At 62.1% G+C, this 20,887-nt stretch overlaps 1 protein-coding gene across 2 annotated transcripts in view; it reads right to left on the bottom strand.

Annotated features, from left to right (window-relative positions):
* Positions 1-20,887, bottom strand: part of GNG12 (G protein subunit gamma 12) — an 83,687-nt gene that overhangs the window by 29,263 nt on the left and 33,537 nt on the right. The window contains exon 2 of one of the 2 annotated variants that reach the window (XM_072754916.1): positions 20,335-20,388. The exons of the other annotated variant lie outside the window; for it this stretch is intronic. The gene's annotated coding sequence lies outside the window, so the exon portion shown is untranslated. The remainder of the gene's footprint in view (positions 1-20,334; positions 20,389-20,887) is intronic. 2 annotated transcript variants of the gene reach the window in all.

The following is a 20,887-nucleotide window of genomic DNA, read 5'->3' as shown; positions in this document are numbered from 1 at the left end:
CCCTGCAGGGCACGTTCCTCTCTGCCTATTTTTCCGGGGCCTCTCCCTCTCCGGTCCCCCTGCAGGAGCAGCGGCCGGGCTGGAGCCCCTCCTCCCAGAGGAACGCAGGCCCACCGCGGAGGGAGGGCTGTAGGAGGCGGGGCTGCGCCCAGGCCGTGACCCGGGTCCCGGGATCGAGTCCCGCGTCGGGTCCCCGCAGGGAGCCTGCCTCTCTCTCTGGGTCTCTCATGAATAAATAAATAAAATCTTCATAAAAAGAGAAAAACAAACGGTGAATACACTCGTGCCCAGGACGAGGGAGACCGGCAATGACCGTGGGCCGGCCCGTCCAGGCAGCGAGGCCCCACACGGGCCACCTACCTGCCCTGTGCCTCAGCCGCAGCCGCGCGGACACTCACGCTCCGACTCCCCGGGCCGCGACATGAGGCGCATGAGGCACGTCCAGCTCCCGGAGCACACGCGTGTCCTCATGTCCCCATGAGGACCGTGCAACACGCTCGGGCTAGAAGGCTGGGCCTCGGGCTAACAAGGGCGGCTGCTCCCAGAGAACAGGACGGCACCCCAAGGGGTCGGCGCTCATGGGGCTCCCCGCGGCCCCCGGGACCATGTCCCATAGGCTGGGTGCTCCGTGCAGCTGAGGGCCTCCTCTCGGGGCTGCCAGCAGCATCCCTATCGCCCTGTCCCCCCATTCCCCCTCCGTGTCCCCCCTGCTGCATCCCCCCACCCATCCCCCATCCCCCACCCACAGCCCTTGTCATGTCTGCAGAGACACGACAAGCCACAGCTTCTCACAAACAGGCAGGGGCTGTGCCCGCTGTTGCTGAGTCACTGGCCAAGGCCCGTCCCCTGTGCAGACTCTCCCAGAAAATGCCACAAACACAGAGTCAGTTTGCTGGTCCTTGCAGGGACGCGTCACCGGTGTGCTCCGGGCCCTGCAACGGCAGCCACAGCTCAGCCCCCAGATCCGATCTCCCCATCGCAGGAGGAAGAGAAGGGGCGGGAAGGAAAGAAAGGACGAGTCTGAAGGTCTCCTGAGAGGTGACACCACAGGCCCCGGCTCCAGAGGCTCAGGCGGGTCGGGGGCCAGGCCCGTGGCCCCGGGGGTGCAACGGTCACACCGGTGCCGCCCTGCAGGCCTCCCTGCACACGGCTGGGCTTGCTTCCCCCCACCCCCACCCCCCATCCCGGCTGCCCCAGGGTGGACACTCTGCGCCTTCCACTCACACCTGCTGGGCTCCCTGTGCCCCCGGCCCGCACCTGCTCGGGTCCCTGTGGTCCCCCCTACCTGCACCTACTGGGCTCACCACACCCCCGTCCCCCCCCCCGCACCTGCTGGGCTCCCCACGCCCTACCCCCCTGCCTGCACCTGCTGGGCTCCCTGCGCCCCCCCACCCCGGCACCTGCTGGGCTCCCCACGGCCCTGCCCACACCTGCTGGGCTCCCCATGACCCACCCCACCCGCACCTGCTCAGCTCCCCACGACCTGCCCGCACCTGCTGGGCTCCCTGCACTCCCCCCGCACCTGCTGGGCTCCCCGCACCCCCTGCCCACACCTGCTCAGCTCCCTGTGCTCCAACCCTCGACCGCACCTGCTGGGCTCCCTGCGCCCCCCCCACCCTGGCACCCGCTGGGCTCCCGCGCCCTCATCCGCACCTGCTGGGCTCCCCACACCCCTGCCCACACCTGCTCAGCTCCCCATGATCCGCCCGCACTTGCTGGGCTCCCCGCATCCCCCACCTGCACCTGCTCAGGTCCCCGCGCCCCCCGCCCATGGGACCGCAGCACCGAGGGCCTCGGGGCCCGCGCCCCCACCCACCACGGCCTCAGCCGTGCCACAGCGGGACCTCAAAGCAGACAAAACCGGCGGAGATGCCCCGTGTGCAAGGCGCCCCGAAAACACCTGCCCTAGGAACAGCCCCCTTCCAGGAGGCCATCTGCTTGTCCGCAGGAGGCTGCATGAGAATCCCGCTCAGAGGGAGGCACACGGCCCCGTGGGCCAGTGGAAGCTGGCAGATGTGTGGTTTTGGGTAAAAGGAGGAGGACTGTGCAGGGGGCGGATCCTGGCCCCACCACGCACCCCACGAACACGGAGCAGGACCTACGTGCTCAAAGGCTGCGGGGACAGCGGGGCGCGTGGCGAGGAGCCAGCTGTGTGCACTGCTCCCCCCTTCCTTCCACGGCCTCTCGGCCGCCTCCTCGAGTGAGCAGGTGCCACGGGTACTCACAGCCCTCGGGGGGAGCCCGGCCCTCGGGTGGAGCCCGGCCCTGGGGGGAGCCCAGCCCTGGGGGGAGCCCGGCCCTGGGGGGGGGAGCCTGGCCCTGGGGGGAGCCCGGCCCTCGGGGGGAGCCCGGCCCTGGGGGGAGCCTGGCCCTCGGGGGGAGCCCGGCCCTGGGGGGAGCCCAGCCCTGGGGGGAGCCCGGCCCTCGAGGGGGGAGCCCGGCCCTGGGGGGAGCCCAGCCCTGGGGGGAGCCCGGCCCTGGGGGGAGCCCGGCCCACGTTGGGGAAGCAGGCGGGGCCACGGCCTAGGGCTATGGTCACCGTCTCCGCGCCTCCGTCCCCTCATCTCTGTCCACAAAGGCCTCAGAGGCCGGCGCTGCCTCCTCACGGGTGGTTGTGAGGCTCGGCCAGAAGGACGCGGGGCGACCTAAGTGCGCCGTGAGCGCTGCTCCTAACCCCCAGAAGACTGTCCCCCAAGGATTCTAGAAACCAGACGCTCCATCTGCCTGAAGGTCCACGCAACAAACAAATCCTCCCTTTGAACCGTGGCAGCGAGGACAGTGCGGGTGCCCGGGCCCCCCTCGGCGCGAGCCCCCCCCCCGCCGCCTCCCCTCACCCGCCGGGCCCCGCGGCTCTGGAAAGCAGGGGCCTGAGGCCTTGAGGCCCCACAGGCGGGGGGCATGGGCCGGGCGTCGCGGGGTCTCAGGACCGGGAGCAGCCCCCTGCCACCAGGCGCCCAGCGCCCCGAGCCGTGACATCCCTGCGCCGGGGCCCACCTTCCGGGGTGTGGGGGGCCCTCCCTGGCGCGAGCAGGGCCCTGACTCAGACCCGCACCCGGACGTCCCGGGCGGCCGCCCCCGCGGCGGGGCCCCCAAGCACCCAGGGCCCGGGGACTGGGAGCTGCGAGCACCCGGCTGGCCCTCGGCTCAGGGAGCCGGGTCAGGGCGACCTTTTCCCCTTGTCCTTCCCTTCCGCTCCTTGGGCCAAGCGCGACACCTAGTGGCACCAGGGACACGCTGTCCTCAGGGCGGGCAGGCGGGGAGCTGAGGCCCTGGGACATGTGGGCAGCCTAGACCCGGGGTCTGGGATCCGATTCAGACGTCGCCTGGATTCAGCCCGGCCCCGCCGGCCAAGGCGACTGCCCTGCTGCTGTGCGGCCGAGCCCGAGCTGCCCGGGGCGCCGGGTCCCTCCCCAGTCCCAGGGCTGCGACTCCTGCTTCAGAAGGGACGGGGACAACACTTAGGCCTCGAGCCATCGCAGGGGCTCTTCTATCTCTTACGGTCCTGAAAAATGAGCTTGTTGGACCAGATGCGAGCGGTGGAAGGCCTCTCCCCAGCTCAGGGGCTCCTCTAGGGTCTTGGGGGTAGAGCCGGGACTAGGGATGAGGTTTCCTGCCAGAGAACCCCGTGCTCATCTTCACACACGGTGCCAGTTAGTGACCGGGAGCCCCGAGGCTCACTCCTCGCCATGTCCTGAATCCGTGTCACCTCATGCGATCCTGTTAAGCACCTGAGGGGGCACCTGACGGGATGAGCACTGGGGGCTGTACTGCATGTTGGCCAATCCAACGCCAATGAAAAAAATACACAAAAAATAAAAAAATAAAAAATAAAAGAACCTATGATGCATCTTTAACATGAAAATACCCCAGTAAAAAAATCGTGCTCTCAAATCATTACAAAAAGGAAAATAAAAAGGTCTGAAGATAAAGGGAGAAGATTTCGACTTAACCCAGTTATGGGCTCTTAACTGCTTTGCCCCTGTTGGATCCGGTTACACGGTGGATCCGAAATATTCATGTATCAGTGTCCTCAGGCTCTCACAACGGGCATGAACAATGGGCCCAGGCGGACGGTGGTTCAAGGATGAGTTACTGTCCAGGGAAGCAGGGGACACATTTCGTGACATCACTTCGGGGTAACTCTGGGACTCCAGGGACAGCTACGCAGCCTATAGGGCCAGGTGCCGGGCAGACTTTGCTTTTATTATGATTCCAGACGAATCACACACATTCCAGGAGCGCCACTGAGTGGTACCTCAGAGAGCAGCAAACTCCCCCAAACGGCACTGCCCCGACCCTTTGTTTACTGCTCCCCGGGGGCAGGTGGGCAGCACAGGCAAAGCCCTGACAGGACTCTGCAGGTGGAGGGGACCCGGCTGCCGGCCACGCGCAGCCCCCCGGGTGCCTGGACCACTTCTTCCTGCACCTGGGAAAGCAGCCCCTGCGGGATCTGGTGCTCCCAGGTCTTGGAAAGAGCTCGCCTCCCTGGCCAGCATCTCCAGAACGACCCTGAAGGGCCACGGTGACAGCATGTGCTGCATATGCTGGAGTGTTCAGCCCGGAACGCTCTGCGCCCGTCTCTGGACGGCACCATCTCACGTAACCTCCCGGGTCTAGGGGTCAACGCCAGCCTGGCCTACACTCCCATCCCTGCCCCGGGCCAGTCTGCCTCTCAAGGGAACTGCTAGGCTCCCACGGGACCTACCACAGGCGCCGGGTCACGGATGTGTCCGTCTGTGGGACCATGAACCCATCTGTCCTTACGTGCTCAGTACCCAGCACTGTGTCTGGTTGCAAAGGTGCCGACTTCCAACGAACTAGAAAGGAAAGCAAGGAATTCGGGGCCGGGAAGAGGTTTAAGAGGTTAGGGTGTTTGAATTCCTGCCCAATACAGAATTTCCCTTAAAATATCACTACAGAGAAACACAACTTTTCAAAGGTGTTGAACCGTGCACACAGATCGTTCTCGACGTACCACGGCGTTATGTCCCGATAAACCCATCGCAAGTTGAAAACAGTGTTCAGTGGAAAATGCATTTAATACACTACCCCTGGACCACTTTCTCACACTACACACAAAAATAAACCCAAAGCTGATTAAACACCTAATTGTGAGACCTGAAACCGCAGAACGCCTAACAGAAAACACAGGCAGCACCCCCCCCTCAGACGCGGGCCTTAGCAATGCTTACGGAGGTGTCTCCCGAGGCGAGGGAAGCGACAGCAAAGATAAACTACTGGGATTCCACCAAAAATAAAAAGATTTTGCACAGCAAGGGAAGCCGTGAACAAAACGAAAATGCAACTTATTGAATGGAAGAAGGTATTTGCAAATGATATACCTGGTAAGGAGTTAGTACCCATAATATATAAAGAACACAACTCAACACACACACACACACACAGACACAAACCCCAAATAATCTAATTAAAAATGGGCAGAAAACTGGAATAGACTTCTTTCCAAGGAAGACATACACGTGGCCAAAAGACATGTAGAAAGATGCTCAGCATCACTAACCATTAGGGAAATACAAATCAGAACCACGGCAAGATGTTACCTTATACCCGTCAGACCAGCTCCCAACAAAAAGACAAGAAATGACAAGTGTTGGCAAAGAGGAGGATAGCAGGAGGCCTGGGGCTTTGTTGCTGGGAATGTAAATTAGTGCAGCCACTGTGGAAAACAGTACGGAGGCTCCTCAAACAATTAAAAATAGGAATACTACATGACCCGGTAATCCCACTACTAGGTATTTACCCAAAGAAAACAGAAACACTAACATGAGGGGTGCCCGGGGGGCTCAAGTCACGACCCCAGGGTCCTGGGATGGAGCCCCACACCCGGCTCCCTGCTCAGAGGGGAGTCACCTTCCCCCCCCACCCGCCCCTCACCCTCAAAATGCTCTTTCTCTGTAATAAATACATTAAATCTTTTTTTAAAAAACCCATTAATATAAAAAGATACACGCACTCATATGCCTAATGCAGCATTATTTGCAGTAGCTAAGATGTGGACACGAGCTAAGTGCCCGCCCGCAGGTGAATGATAAAGAGGACGTGGGGGGTATTTACACATATACACACGCACATCCACAGATCACGGGGTCTAACTCAGCCGTGAACAGAACGGGATCGTGCCATGTGTGGCAAGGGCGGACCTAGGGTACTGTGTTAGGGGACATAGGTCAGGCAGGGATAAACAAATTCCACAGGCTCTACCTTACCTGTGAAAAAACAAAAAACAAAAAACAAAAAAAACAGGTTAATACCCAACCAGCCACAGATTCACAGATACCAGAGACGGAACTGGTGTCGGCCAGAAGCGGGCGGGATGGGGAGTGGGTAAAACAGTTGAGGGGGATTTAAAGGGTACAAAGTTCTAATCATAAAGCAAACCGGTCACGGAGGCTGCAGCGCAGCACGGGGGCCACGGTCGGTCATACTGCGAGGACAGCACGGCGACAGGGCGGGCGCGGTGTGCCCGAAGCCGACGGCGCCGTGTCGATGGAACTTCGACAAAAGTGATTTCCTCAAAAAGCTTCTATGTTGTAGGGACAGATTAGAAACAGATGAACACAGGAACAGTGGGAAGGAGCAAAGGCTTGGGAGACCCTCGACGGTGCAGGGATGTTCTCCAGCTTGACCGCGACGATGGCCAGTTTTTTTCTGCAAGATTTTTTTTCCTCCTGATTTTTCAAGATATATCAGCTACTTAGAGAAAAATGTGTGACACATATTAACACGGACAACAGATTCCAAACGTTCACGTGTAGCTCTATTTCCTTCTAATATTTTCCCCGTGAGTTTTTAAAGGGGCTGAAATCACATTCTGTGATTTTATGCTCCTTTGCAGCAGAGGCATTTCCCTGCGTGATTACGTCTTGCTAAACATCATGTTTTAAGACTTTTGATAGAATTTCAGACTTAGAGAATCTAAGTTACAGCAACAGCGAAAACAATTCTCTGAGGTCTTTCACCCAGATTTGGATTCCTCAAATCAACATTTTTGCTATATCTACTTTTTATTTATTCTTGAAAAAATATATTTGGAAGAGCGTGTGCACGTGAGCGTGGGATGGGGAGGGGGGCAGAGGGAGAGTCCAGCAGACTCGGGCTGAGCACAGGCCCGACGTGGGGCGCGACCCCACAACCCTGAGATCACGGCCGGCCGGCGTCAACTCTGAGTTGGATGCAAACCGCCCAGACCGCGCAGGCGCCTCTCCTCTAATTCCCGCGCTCCCCCTCCGACGGAGAGCACGAGACACCGCAGATGTGAGGCCGCGCGGCCTCGAATCCTCCCGCGTGGCTCTCGCGTCAGCACGCTGCAGTCAGCGGGCAGCGGGCTCCGGAAGCTGAGGCTGAAGACCCCACGACCACCTGGGCTGCCTCGGCCGTGGGCCCGACGGCAGCGGGACCTCCCAGTTCAGGCCGCGTTCAAGCGTCACGTCCACCGCCCTTACTCCGGGATGGTCCCTGAGCCTTTCTTTGTATTTCACGATTCCGATCCTGGGGCACGCAGACCCTTATTTTGTGAGACGCCCCTCGGTTGGCCTTTATCCTGACAGATTAAGGTCATGCGCTTTGGGCCACACAAGTGAGGATGCGGGACTTTCAGTGACCTTGGCCAGATCCGATTACGTGACGCTCCCTTACTGTGCAACTGGGGCCGCTGTGCACCGTTGCTATGACCCCCGGGTCGTGCTCTTTCTTTTTCTTCCTGTGCACTGTCTACCTACTGGCTTCTCCCCGTTATTGTCTATATTAATGATTAAGCCATAAAGTTAAAAGAATGGATTCAGGCTACTTTAAGGGTGTTTTGAATGTCAATTGATGACTTCTTTTCTAAGAGCTCCTGTCAGGTTGCAGCCCCTCCTGGACAGCGGTGTCCACGCCTCCTCGCGTGGAGTGGCCTTGCACACCGCCGTGCTGGAAGACAGTCGGGGTCGGCAAAGACCCAGAGTCCTGCGTTGCTGCACGAGCAGATTCCATCTTAAAGGACGGCCGGCATGGGGTGTCCCCTCCCACCCTGCAATCCCCCGCAAAGTGGTGACCTTGAGCTCCTACCGCAAAGAAACACAAGATAACACAGGGGCGCCCGGTGGCTCAGGTGGCTAAGCGTCGAGATCTCAGGGTCCTGGGATTGAGCCCCACGGCGGGGTCACCGTCATCGTCGTCCCTGCTCCGCGGGGAGCCTGCGTCTCCCTCTACCCACCCCCTGCTCATGCTCTTTCTCTCTCCCATGCACGCTCTCTCTCAAATAAAGAAATACAAACAACCCAGGATAATACAGACAGCACTAAGGGCATGAGGTTCTTCAGTAACAAGCAACTGGCGGGGGGGGGGGGCACGCGAGGTGGACCCAGGCGGGCGCCCGCTTCCCTGGGAAAGAGCGCAGGGCTGTGCAGCTGGGAGCGGGGGGGGGGGGGGGGGGGGGCTCAGCACCGCCGTCCCGCGTCTCACGCTGTTTACCACAAGCTGCGTCTGCGAACTGCCGGCCTCGGCTGAGCCGCGAGCCCCTGCTGCGCCCTCGCCCCAACGGCCCTTTCCCGGCGCCAACCTCGCCCCTGGCCTTCCCGCCTGTCCCGCGGCGCGGTCCCAGGTGGAGCGGGTTGCAATTGTGCGTGAGAACGAAGGCCTGAGAGCCCTGTGAAGGGAGAGGCTTGCGGCCGTCCTGGTGCTGCTCAGCCCTGCAGCCGCCGGCGCGCCAGGCACGGTACTGAGTCGGGCTGTCTCGGCACCGGGCTGACGGCCCCTTTCCACAGCGGACGGATGACCGAGAAAGGGCCGTGTGTGTGAGTGCGTGTGTGTGTGTGTGTCCCTCCAGACAGCAGGTGCGGTGCTGCAGCCGCCGGCGCGGAGCGTGAGTGTCCACGGGGAACAGCGAGCCCGTGCGGCGGGCGGACGCAGGCCGGCAGAGACTCCCGCTCCGCAGGCTCACTGCTCCCCGAGCGCCTCTGGAGCCCAGACACAAGGCCAGTCTCCAGGACCTTACCCCGGGGGACATCTAGCCCCACCCCCACATGCCTGCTTAGCACTTACGACAATCAGTTTCCATATATTGGACACAAAAAGCAAAGAGGAGATGGCCCAAAAAAATGTTTTTCTTAAATGAAAATTGTGTGAGATGAAAAATCATACACAAAATATGTGCTTACGATCACTAATCATTAGAAACCTCTTTGGAAGTATTTAAGAAGATTCACGATCGTGACCTGCGCGGTGGGTGTGCGCTCCTCCCTTTCGCATCCTTCTCTTGAGGAACAACAGGCCCAGGTACGCAGGGAACCGGCTGCAGGAGCCACGAACGGCCGCTTCACAAGGCCCGGCCCCAAACACCCGGCATCTCGGGGCTTCTGAGAGCAGAGAAAGGACCAAGTCTTAATGCATCGCTCATACCAGTGCGACGGCGCCCTCCACTTGGGGGTGGGAACCCAGAGCCACCGGGACACCAGCCACGCGTGGGGAACAAGCCGGTGGCTGAGGCCTTCACCGCGAGGGCTCTCGTTACAGAGACACGACGGAGCCGAGTAACTGGGTCAGAGCTGCTCCTTTCAAGCCGGGGAGTCATCAGGGGCTTAGCCAGGGTGTCAGGATGAAAATCCTATTTTAACAAAAGAGGAAACACAGGGAGGGGATTTTCTGTTTCAACTCTTTATCCTTCTGTTTCGCACTTGGGTTTCTCAAATAACATGAAACGTGTAGGAAGTGGAAAATAAACGTCGCTGGCCTCGCTGCGGCCGAAAGCGACTGTCGGGCAGGTGTGAGTGGCCAGGGAGGGTGAACCCGGCGGGGGCGTCGGCCCAGCAGGACGAACCCCGGAGTCCGGGCGAGCAAGGCGAGCTGCCGCGTGGGCACGAGGGTGACGCGTACGTATCCGGGCGGTGCCTGACATTTTCTACATCCCAGTAGTTCCTGTCTCTATACTGGGAGCAACTTTCCATCACCAGCATTGATGGAGGGACCTGGCAAAAAAAAAGAATAAATAAAACCCCAAGTGCACTGTAATAGGTGTGAGCCTTGAACCTGGTAGTGTCTTAACCATGTTGTTCTCTACAGACGTAAAAACATGCATTTAGGTCACCCGGGGGGGGGCTCAGTGGTTGAGCATCTGCCTCCGGTCCAGGGCGTGACCCGGGGTCCTGGAATCGAGTCCCGTGTCGGTCTCCCTGCACGGAGCCTGCTTCTCCCTCTGCCTGTGTCTCTGCCTCTCTCTCTCTGTGTGTCTCTCATGAATAAATAAAAAAAAAAAAAAACTGAAAAAAAATAAAAACACGCATTTAAACCTGAGTTTAGAATAACTGTTTCAAAGCAAAAGAAAAGAAAAGAACCAGAAAAGGTCGTGCAGAGCAGGGCCCTTCGTACCCTGAGCCGCACAGGCCCTGCCCCGCGCGGCCCAGGCGACCTGGTCCTGCTCCAGGGGCGAGGTCGGCCAGCGCCTCACGGATGGGAGACCCCGTGCACGCCTGGATGTGCGCAGGGGCCCGGGAAGCCAGGCTAGGACCCACGTCCCCTCCTCTCGCTTCTTTCCAACACACTGAGCTCTGAGTAAGCAAAGCACCGCAGGCCTCTGAGCCACAGGAGGGGAGGGACGCGGGGCAGGTCGCCGGCCCGCGCCCGACGCTTGACGCGTGGTTGTGGCTTTGCCAGCGTGGACACAGTTTCACGGACATTGCTTCGTTTCCTTTCTGTTTTAGGAGCATTTTCCACCGGGCCTACGTTGGCTGGCCGACGCCTCCCGGCTGCCCCCGCAGGGCCTTCCTCTGAGCCACCCCGAAGCTGCCAGAGGGCTGGGCACCGGCCCGCCTTTCTGCAGGAATGCTGGAACCTTCCCCCTTCAGAGGGTGTGCGGAGCCCGACCCAGCCCCGACGGCAGTTCCTCACTGGGCCTGCGTCCCCTCCACTGAAAGGTCAGGTGCCCCCAGCGGGGACTCAGGTGAGGCGCAGAAGGGGTCACACGTGGGGGCAAGCAGCGAAGCAACCTGGAGTGTGAGCACTTGCCAACAGGGCGGAGGGAAAGCCCTGGAGCAAGCCTGCCGGTCGGTCCTCCAGGGCCTACGGAGGACCTGGCCTTCTGCACCCTGGGCCGTGGACTCTTGGGGGTCTTACGACAAGACGACAGAGTTAGGAGCAGCACAGGCTGGCGGCAGCGAAGGGGTCCTCGGAGCGAGGGGTCTGAGGCTGAAGCTCCCCGGTCGGTGCGGCCGCGTGGGGTCCCCTCGTCCATGGATCGGCAGCAGCTGCTCTGTGGTCCCGTGGCTCAGCTCCGGGCTCAGGGAGTGGCCCACAGGGCCGGGGCAGAAAGGCTGCCGGGTGGCCGGCGGCGAGCGTGTCCCCGTAGGTGCCCGGGCTCGTGGCAGGTGCTCGGCCTGCGTTCCCCACCCTCCGGCCCCTCCCTTGAGGCTGCGCCCCTTCCCTTGGCCCTGGCTCTCCACCAGGTCCTAAGCTTCCACACAGAGTATTCCGGAACTGTCTGCAGGCCCCACGTCAGAACGGGGCAGTTGTTCACCAAAGACGTCCAGGCATGAGTTACGCAGGCTTCGAAATCAGCCCGACAAGCAGCGAGCTTGCTTGGTTCCACGTGGACCTGCCGCTGCCCGGGGGTGTCCACGGCCCCGTGAGGACCCCACAACAATCCGCCCGAGGGACGCCTGCCCCGTCACGTCCGAGGGGCCGGTCCTCCTGGGTCAGGGCTCAGCTCCGCCACGGGCCCCCGACGGGAAGGTCCTGTCTCCTCTCGAGACCCCCTTTGGTTCCACCAAGGTGCCAGCTACGCCGGCTTGCGGAGAACCAGACCGCTCTGAATCCCACGCGCCTGGCCACCGCGGCTACGGCTGCGCCTTCTCACGACCCGTACCAGCGACGTAGAAACGTCTCCCGGGCTAGTGGCAAGGCCACGTCGCCAAGTCTTGGCAAGGAAACGAGAGGAGGCCTCAAGAGGCCAGCGGCTTAGCGGACGGAGCCTGCTGTCCTACCCGCCACAGCCTGGTGTTCGTGAGCGGCCCTGCCCCGCGACGTTCTCGTTCTCTCCCGAGCACGACAGCGAGAACAGCTTCTCGCACGCGGTGTCTCCGCGCAGCCGTCTGTCGCCGGGGACAAACATCGTGCAGATTCTCCCCCATAAGGTGAAGACGCCGGGAAGAGGTGAGCCACCCTCCTCTGGGGCTTGCACCCCGCACGCCCCGCGCTAGTTCCCGCAACGACGCCGCGCAGCACCCTCACCGCTACCCACGCAGAAACGGAGGCTTTGGGAGCAACTGGCCTGCCCGGGGCCCGCCCGGCCGGAGGTCCTGAGCGGCGCATGTGGGGCCGGGCAGCCGGAGCTTTGCTCCCAGCCCTTGGGCCACGCACGCGGCCTCTGCAACCCAAAGTCACATGGTTTGCTACGAAGGACTCACGAGCTTTGCAAGATAGTTTTTTACAGCAGGAAGCTGCACATACTTTGATTTTCTCCCCTCCGATTCCTATTTGATCCTCCTCGCCCCCCCAAAAAATTGTTGGAAAATCGGACTATTTTTTTCCAAGGCTCTGAGGACGTTTCAGGAATCAGGGCAACAGTCAAAAGCAAATAATGGTAGAGCTGCTACTTGCCGGCGTAGACCGTGTGGCAGGCCGCTGTGAACGCCCGCGCCGACGCTTCCCCTAACGCCGCCCGCTTCCGGGCACCTGGCATTACCCTCACCCAACAAACGAGGAGACGGAGGCTCAGAGACTCTGCCCGACGTGTCTGGGCTGCTAAGGAAGCTGCGGCCTCCGCCTCCCGCCCACACCCGCGCCTCCGGGCCGCACGGCGGGCACACACACCAGGTGTCCCAGGTCGCGGCCGTCTACGCCACCCGAACGGCCAAGCGGAGAGCCCTCCGTCCCCCGAGGCCAAGGTGAGGCCCCAGGCGGGAGTGGTGGGGGGTGCAGGGGGGCCCTGCCCGCCTGGGGTTCCCGTGTCATTGGGGGCACGAGCGAGCGCACACTCGGCAAGTCTTCACTTCTCAGAGTCCTGCAACCCCACGAGGTGCGGCAAGTCAGCTCTCGGAGCGAGAGAAACTGTGTCAGGGTCACGAGCACCAGAAATGGTGGCTGGTGGCTGAGCGTGGAGTTTCCAGGTCCTCGCTGCTGGTGCGACCAGAGGGAGGCCTTCCCGGAGGCAGGTCAAGGGCTTCTGGGACCTCAGAGGTGGGGGTCGGGGGAAGCAGCCTGCACCTGGGATCTCTGCCCCGGGCAGATGCGTGGCCTGGGGCGCACGCGCACCTCCCACCCCTGTGACGGGAACGTGACGGGGGGTCAGGGTGGGCTCTGGAAGCAGCACCTTCCCAGCAATCCCCCCCATCCTCGTTCCCTGAGGATCGGGGTGGGACACCTGGGCGGGAGGAGGGGGCAGGGAGCGTGCGGGGCTGGGCAGGGAGTGTGCGGCGCTGGCCCGGGTTTCCAGGAGGACCGAAGGCTGCTTTGGGGGGCGCTGAAGAGGAGCTCCTGGCCCTGGCCGGGGGTAGCAGTTAATCTGACAAGATGCTAAAGTGGAAGTTTCCACTCCAGCATCAAGATTCCACAGATGGGAAATTCCAGAGCAAGGGGCCAGACCACGATGTGGAAATTTCTAGGAAGCTGACCTCGCGGGCTCCAAGATCATGAGGACGCCCAAACGGGTTCAGGGCAGCGGGACGCCACGGAGGGGTCTGTGGGGCAGATTCCTCACAGGGGCTCGGACCCCCCCCCAGCCCCCCACCCCCGACGGTGACGGGCAGACGGCTGGCCCTTCATTTCAAGCCTCAGGGAAGGGGTTTCACAAGCAACACCTGCAAGGCCCGGTCGGGGTCCCCCAGGTGCGGACCCCGGAGGAACAGAAGGCCGCTCAGGGGTGGCTGCCCAGCCCCCCTCCGGGAGCTGAAGCCCCGGGAACCCTGGGCTCTGGGAATGCCGGCCTGTCTCCCTGAATCAGGCTCCACCCAAAGGGCTGAATCCCGCCTGAGGCTGCGGGAACGTGCGTGGAGGCCCGAAGCTGCCGGCCGATGTCACAGCTAGCAGGAGACGTGCCTGAGTTCTGGGAGATCCAACGGAAAGTTCCAGAGGGAGTCCTTGAGAAAGCCATGGAAGCCAGCAGGACGGAGAGAGACCCGGAGGACCCGGAGCCAGGCGGGACGGCAGCAGTCGGCTTCACGAAGGGAGGCCCAACACGGGCAGGGCTGGAGCATGGGGAGGCCCGTCCCCGCAGGATGGCAGGCGTCTTCTCTCGGGTGAACGGCGACTGCCGTGGACCACACCGAGCACTTCCAGGTTCCAGAGGGAATGCACATGTCTGCCGTGCGTCACCTAAAGGGGCCACGGGACTCCTCACTGCCTAAGAGCAACCAGAAGAGTCATGGGCTTGACCGAGTTTTGAAGAGGAAATGGGGGCAAGACACACTCCACTGCATAGACTTTGAAGGAGCAGTGAGAGGCAGACTCAGCAGGGGGCTCAGGAGGTCGAGCGTCCGACTCTTCAGCTCGGGTCATGATCTCAGGTCATGAGATGGAGCCTCGAGTCAGGTTCTGTGCTCTGGGTGGAGTCAGCTTGAGATTCTCTCCCTCTTTCCTGCTGTTCCTCCCCCAGTTCATGCTCATTCTAAATAAATAAATAAAACCTTAAAAAAAAAAAAAAAGAACCACACACAACAAAGAATACAGCTGCATCCTGTTAGGTCTCCTAGGTCACGTGTGCAACCTGGCGGGCCAGCAGGGGCCAGGGACTTCACAGATGCCACCTGGGCCAGGCCCCCTAACAGCTCCACGAGGCACATGTTCTCTCCCCATTGCCAGCTGGGGAAGCTACGGCTCAGAGAGGTCAGGCACCACTCCAAGTCGCACGGGTCGGTGAGTAAAGCAGTAGCCTGGACTCCACCTCAAGTCTGACACCTAATCCTGAACCCTTTTTTAAGATTTTATTTATTTATTCATGAGACAGAGAGAGAGGCAGAGACACAGGCAGAGGGAGGAGCAGGCTCCATGCAGGGAGCCTGAGGTGGGACTCGATCCCGGGTCTCCAGTATCAGGCCCTGGGCTGAAGGTGGCGCTAAACCGCTGAGCCACCTGGGCTGCCCACCCCCCCCCCCCCCCGAACCCTTTTTATTCCCGCAGATGAGTGGTTCCCAGCAGACAGTGGTGGCTGAAGCAGGGCAGGAACCTGGGGCCTGCTCAGCCTTCCCTCGTCCTGAAGCTGGAACACCAAGGAGCAGAGCTTGAAAACCACTGAGCTGCACGACCTGAGCAGTGTCTTCCAACCCTGGGATCCCAGGATCCGCTCATCTGTCTGGAAGGTGGACCCAAAGCAGCAGACGTGGGGAAGAGGGAAAATCCGGAGTCTGCATCCAGTGTTCCCAGAGACGCGGCCGGCAGGAGCCGGTTCTAGCAGGCGCTCCGGGGCAGGCCCAGGGCTCACAGAAGTAGTGTCGTGTCTGCACACAAGTAGTTCAGAGAGCGCAGGCGACGCACCTAGCACAGAGCCTGGCACCAGGGTAGCACTTCAGCAGGTGGCGACCAGGCCTGCAAGCAGTCTGCATCTATGCCTGGAAACCTCAGCCCGCAGTTCAGTGCCACGTGCTCAGCCGCTGACATCCCTGCGTCCGTCCCACAGGGAACTACGTCTCTCACGGGCACGAAGCTTTACCAGTCGAGCCAAGACCAGAAACGAACGTGTAAGATCACGCGGGCCGAACGCACAATGATGACGTAAGCAAGCCTGAGCAATGGTTTTTAAACAGCCGCGGACCACAGAGTCCTCTGAGAAGAGGAAATATGATCCCTTTTCCCAGCAAACAAAACAAACCTACACACGGTTCTGTCAACGATCGTAGAAGCCCGTTCACTGATTCGTTCAAGGCCTGCAGACCCCGAGACCCTGTCGCTCCTCCAGGCTAGCGGTCACGCCTAGGTTCTGGGGGCGCGAGGAGACCGCGGCCCGAGGCCGCCTACCTGACCCCACGGTGGGGGGCGGGGTCGCCCACCCTCACGCCTCCACGTCCTCGTCCTCGCTGTCACTACCCTGGTCAGGCGACCAGCCCCCGGCACCTGCGACAGGCAGCTGACGGATCGGATCGGAGGCCGGATCTAACCGTGAGCTTTCCAGGTCAGTGGCCGCCCCCACCCCGAATTCCTCAATCAGCGGACTCTGGTACCTAAAGGTTTTATCTGCGTGGCATGCTCGGTCTTTCCTCCTCCTTCTCGTAACGAAATTCTTCCTTTTGTCGTAGGGACCTCGCTGCGCGCGGCTCTGGCGGGGTCTACCCTCACGAGGGCCACGGGAACACACGACGCTGCTCAGTGTTTTGTTCGCTCTTCTGGCCGAGCTGAGCCAGGCAGGGAAGCCAACCCGAGCCGGTCCAGACCCCTCCTTGATGCTGTTGTCAGAACAAGGGCCAGACACACAGGCTCTCTTCACTACGATCCAGAGCCGCGGGGGTGACGCACGCGTAGCTCGACGGCTGCCCCCCGGGGTCAAGCTGACGGCACTGGGCTGAGCTGACGGATGCAGAGCGTGGAAGGTAATGACCTCACGATGGCCTCTGAGCTCCTGGATACGGCCATACCTGAAGCCCGCTCCAGAGCCATCCTGACCGTGAAGTCAAGCCACTGGTTTAAGCTGGATTTCTGTTACTTGCAAACCAAACAACAACAATAATAAAACAACAACTAAGCCGGAGCCAAGTGAAAATAAAGCCCAAAAGGAAGACCCCGTTCCTGGGTGGCACTTGGGGAATTGCGAGCTGCTCTCTGACAGGGATCCCTACTGGATTAAGGGCTTCTCATCCTGTGGTGTTTCTATAAAAAGTCTAGGCTTCGCTTAGTCTCCCGTGACCCTCTGCCCCTGACGGTTCTTCTTACCGACGCTGCTGCCAACCAGACCCCATTCCTTGCTGTAAGCATCAAAGCTTCTGACCAGAAGAAGAAAATCACTGGGGTGGACAACAGTAACCCAGGCTGGCCCAGGTTAAACCAACGCTCGCAGGCGGCGAGAGCCTCAGGCCGCCCCGGTTCTCGCCAGAACATTCCAGCGTCAGGAATGGCCTAGAGCCAGGGGGCTCCAAGCAGGAGAAATACCTGTGGAGCCAGGGGAGGGCGGCCGGCAGGTCACGGGGACGAGGCCGCTGCAAATCCCGTGTGCCCAGGGCAGGGCTGGGTCCGGCTGTGGACCTGGAGGTCACCCGGGATGGGAGAAACAGCTCACAGGTCCCTTCAGAAGCTGCCTATTGCTCTTCACGACAGGGGCGGTGGGGCAAGTCCGACTCCTGCACCAATCGGGGTCCAAGCCAGATGCCTAGGCTGGGAGTCAGAGCCGCGATGGGGTGGAGAGCATCGTGGGGGTGGGGGCGTGGGCAGGGGGGGTGGGGAGGGTGGGGCATGGGGAAGGGGTGGGGAGGGGGTGGGGGCAGGAGTGGAGGTGGGGGTGGGCATGGGGGTGGGAATGGGGTGGGAGTAGGGGAAGGTGTGGGGGTGGGGTAGGGGTGGGCATGGGCGCTTGGAGGAGGTGGAGCATGGTGAAGGGGTGGAGGTGCAGCACAGGGAAGGGTAGGGTGGGCGTGGGGATGGGGAAAGGGTGAGGGTAGGGCATGGGGAAGGTGTGAGGGTGGGCATGGGGGCATGGAGGAGGTGGGGCATAGGGAAGGGGTGGGGTGGACATGGGGGTGGGGATGGGGAATGGGTGGGGGTGGGGCATTGGGAAGGGGTGGGAGTGGGCATGGGGGCGGGGATGGGGTGGGAGTGGTGGAGGGGGTGGGGGCCAGATGGAGGTAGGGGAGGGGGCTGGGCACGCAGGTGGAGGTGTGGGGTATGGGCATAGGGGCGTGGAGGAGGGTGGGCCATGGGGAAGGGGTGGGGGTGGGAGTGGAGGTGGGGAGCGGGGGTGGGGCTGGGTGTGGGGGCGGGAGTGGAGGTGGGGGTGGGCATGGGGGTGGGGGTAGGGAGGGTATGGGGCAGGGTGGGGGTAGGCATGGTGGTGGGGATGGGATGGGAAGGAGGAGGGTGTGGGGGCAGGGTGGGGGTGGGAGTAGGGGAGGGTATGGGGTGGAGTGGGGGTAGGCATGGGGGTGAGGGCAGTGTGGGCATGGGGGCGTGGAGGAGGGTGGAGCATGGGAAGGGGTGGGGGGCGTGGAGGCGGGCATGGAGGTGGGGGTGGAGGTGGGGGGCGGGGGTGGGGGTGGAGGTGGGGGGTGGGGGTGGAGCGCCCCTCCGGACTGGCCCCCCCCCTTTGAGCACCGCCGGCGGCTCTCCCTTCCCAAGTCCTCCCGTCTGCAGGACCGTGTACTCGACATCGGGGCCAACCAGGAACTCCCCTTCTCAGGGACGGACAGTTTTCAGCAGGTATTTTGAAAGAGAACCTGAGGGACTGACCCGCTAGTGGTGGGAGGCGGTCGAGCTGCTACAGATGGGACCGACGCGACGGCCTTGGCGTGGATGTGGAGTGATCCCACGGAAGGCAGCACAGTGCCGGGCGCAGTCGGACGCAAAACAGGCAGCCCAACCAGCAGGCGCTGCGGCCTCTGCTGCTCTGCTTGGTCCCGCCGGGACGACCACGCGACTACCCACTGCCCTTCCTCCCCCAGAGCGAGGCCCACGCCACGAAGGACCTGCCCCTCTCTCCACACCAGCCGGCCGCAGCCCCACCACTGATTAATGCACTTTAATTATCTTTTACAGTTTATAAAACACGGGCACGTACATCAGCCTTTAGACCTTGGCAGGCCACAAATCAAACATTATTCCCATTTCACAGGTGGAGAAACTGAGGCTCAGGTAGGTGGAGCTCATACGAGCCCAGAGGTAGCAGGCCCAGGGCTCAAGCAGTCTCATATGAGTCTCTCCTCCTTTCCACAGCAAGTGGCTGCAGACGCAGAGCAATCCCGGGAGCCCACGTTCCACGCTCCCGGGCTCCTCCCTGCACCTGATGATGGGAACGGCCCTGGGGCGGGCCAGGAGCTGGTATCTGAACAGGTGCCTCACGCGACCACGACCAAGAGCGGCGTCCACACGCCTTCCTGCTTGACGGAGGGCCTCTGCCCTCAGCCGCCGCGCGGCACCGCAAGGACGGCCTGGACGCCGCAGCCCTGTGAGGCTGCCATCCCACACCAGCCCGTTCGGGGGTAAAGACAACGCCGACGGGGCAGCAGGGGAAGCAGAATGGCCACGGCCGAGACAGCGAACCACACAACGGGTACGGAGCGGGGCGGGCCCCAGACGGCAGGGACAGGCAGGGACGGCCACGTCGTGGAGGACGGAAGCTCTAGCGGCCTTGCACAACAGAAGGGATTCCAAGCAGGGAAAGGGGCGACAGCATGGGGCGTCCTCGGGAGAAATGGCGAACGGGCCAGCCCGACTGAAATTAAAGGACCGGTGGGAGGTGAGCAGGAGAGGACGCGGGGTGAAGGGTGCGGGCGGAGGAGTGAGGCCACTGCGGTGGGAGGTCCCAGGCACGGGCGGCCCCTGAGCAACGGGGTGACAGCCTGGAGGTCGGGCTGAGGCATGAGCAACGCGGCAGGGAGTGGGGGGCGGCCTGGCGGTGGCAGGAGCTGCTCACCTGGGCTGCCAGGGCCCCCCCATCCGGCTGCGGAGGGAGGCCTGCGGGCTACGGGATGGGCACGGCTCGGGGCCTCACTCCACGCCCTGTGGTCCTCGGGGGACTCAAGGGCACCACAAGCGATCCTGCAGCCGCTCTACTAACAGGCTGATCCCGTATCTGAGCCTCACGGGGGTGTTTCTGGCAGTTTATCTCGGGCTGGTTTCTCACGCGGCAGAAGCTGACTGCTACACGCTGCACGGAATGGCACGACCGCGGCGTCCGGGAGGGAGGCCACGTCACCGTCCCGACCGTACAGGCAGCTTTCTGGCACTGGTACCGGTTACGTCACCACAGCGACAGGTGCAAAGACGGGGGGGGGGGGGGAACACGGCAGCCAGAAGCCGGTATGTCGGTTGTGAGCCAGGGTCCGCCCAGCACCGCGCGAGCCACTGCTGCCTCCCTGGCTGGATGGGCGCGTTGCTTTGGGCACTGCCTGAACCAGCGCACCATCAACGGGGGCCTCGCAATGGTCTCTTTATAAAAATTTAAAAAAAAAAAAGGTTTTATTTCAGCGAGTAATCACAGATCTTTTCCCTGACCGCGTCCCTAGCGGAGGAACACGGATCCGTGTGGGTTTTTAAGGCCTGGAGACATCGCGAATCGTTTCCGGGGCAGGAAGAAAGTGAAAAAACAGACGCCGGAGCGGAGCGCCGGGCCCGGGGGTCTGGCCCAGGAGTGGCCGGGGGGTCTGGCCCAGGAGTGGCAGCGTCCTTTCAACGGTCACCCTGTGCGAGAAACGGAAGCGGACTCACCGGTCGGACGTGCTGTGGGCCACCGTCGCCTTCAGGCGGGAAGCGGGGACGAACCTGAAAGAGTCAAGCGAACACGGTGAGGCCGGCGGGCGCGGGGGCGGGCGCAGCCCCCGGATCCGAGCGCTCGTGCTCCCGGGTGCACCTCTGCTGGCTCCTGACGGGCGACGGGGCGTCTTGGCCTACGTGGCCCCGCGCCCTGGGCAGGTGGCATCCTGTGCCCGGCCCTGAGGGTGCTGGCGTCACCCGCGGTAGCGTCCCAGCCGGACCCCGACGTGAGCGGGACGCGCCTTCCTCGCCTCGTTCCCTGAGCCTGTCCCTGCCAGGACCAAGCCGCGAGGTGGAAGCCCCGAGGGCGATGCGGAGGCCGCATGGGCGCAGACAAGCACCGACCTCCGGGTCACGGGCGAGGGTGCGCCGGGGGCAGTGCTGCTCCACGGAGGCGAGACGCGAGCCCCACACGCGCTTTCACGCTCCTGAGTAACCCCACGGGCAGGGCAAACCCCAGGGTGCTCACTGCATCCACGCGGGCGATGAGGTTTCATCGGGTAACGAA

This window comes from Vulpes vulpes, chromosome 3 (genome assembly GCF_048418805.1).
Source record: "Vulpes vulpes isolate BD-2025 chromosome 3, VulVul3, whole genome shotgun sequence".
Classification (NCBI taxonomy): domain Eukaryota; kingdom Metazoa; phylum Chordata; class Mammalia; order Carnivora; family Canidae; genus Vulpes; species Vulpes vulpes.
The sequence above is the reverse complement of the archived record's forward strand: the minus strand, read 5'-3'. Positions and strand labels throughout refer to the sequence as shown.